Source organism: Cynara cardunculus, assembly GCF_001531365.2.
Source record: "Cynara cardunculus var. scolymus isolate 2C chromosome LG 9, CcrdV1, whole genome shotgun sequence".
In the NCBI taxonomy this organism is placed as follows: Eukaryota; Viridiplantae; Streptophyta; class Magnoliopsida; order Asterales; family Asteraceae; genus Cynara; species Cynara cardunculus.
Window position 1 is genome coordinate 11,891,948 of NC_037536.1, and position 1,285 is coordinate 11,893,232.

A 1,285-nucleotide genomic window follows, 5' to 3' on the forward strand; every position below is an offset into this window, starting at 1 on the left:
TATAATATATATATATATATATATATATATATATATATATATATATATATATACTAGAAGGGTACTCGTGTAATGCAGCGAGATACATCTCGATTTTAATGTTCTATTTTATTCTTTATCTTTGTCGATGTTATAATACGATTGTATGTGTTTTTAAGAAAACAATAATGATTTTATTTTTGAATAAAATATAAATTTACAAATTTGAAAAAAAATATATATCAATGTTAATATCAAACCAACAATTAAAAACTTCTCATTTTTTATGTAATTTATTTTTTATTATAATTTAATTTAAGTTTAATAATGAAATAATTTATTCTTGGTTTAACAATGTAACATTTTATAAAGATAATAGTTAAGTATTCTGTTAGAACTCAATGATTATTTTAATTATATTTTAAATTTTTTATATTTAAAATTAGATATTTATCCTATATTTGATTATATTTATCTGCAGTTAGTTACACAAATTAAGATATAGAGCTTTAATAAGTTATATTTACGCACAATCTACTTGTAATCTTGAGTTTTAAGTAACAAGCATTAATAAACAGTACTTTATGCATAAAAACTGATTTTTAAGTGTTTTAGTCAAATATTTTATATATAGTATAAATATATAATAATGATTCTTAAAAACGTAATTTTCAATAATTATTTATTAAAAACCAATATTTTTTATATTACCAAACTTATAATAAACTCAAAATAATAATAATATTATTAAATCATTACTTATTATAAAAAGATTTATTCAACAACTATCTAGATAGATTAAAAATCAAGAAAACCGTAACTTAAAAATTGTTTTCCTACTTATTTGATGTGTGAGGCAAACAAACTATAATATGTAGTATTTTTGGGGTTGAAATATTAAGTAATCAATTTTTAAAAGTTCGATAAATTATTTAAAAAATATATGTAATTAGAATTTTTTTTTTTATAATTCAACTATGACTCTCTGAGTTGCACTATATTACTTATTTTATTTTATTTTATTCACAATCTTTTAATTACATCATTTTAAAAATATTAAAATAACCCAAAATTTATTTTTCAAATTATTATACTTTTAGCGTCGTTTCAGATCTAATATTGCAATTAGTCAAAATGGTTCAAAATTTCATCAAACATTTTATGGTTGACATAAACTAACGATTAAGGTCCTTAAAATTAATATATTTTAATTAATAGTTAATTAAGAGGGATTATATCCTTGATAAAAATAAAATCAATGTATTGTAAATATCTTTTCATTATCAAAAACATATTTACTTATATA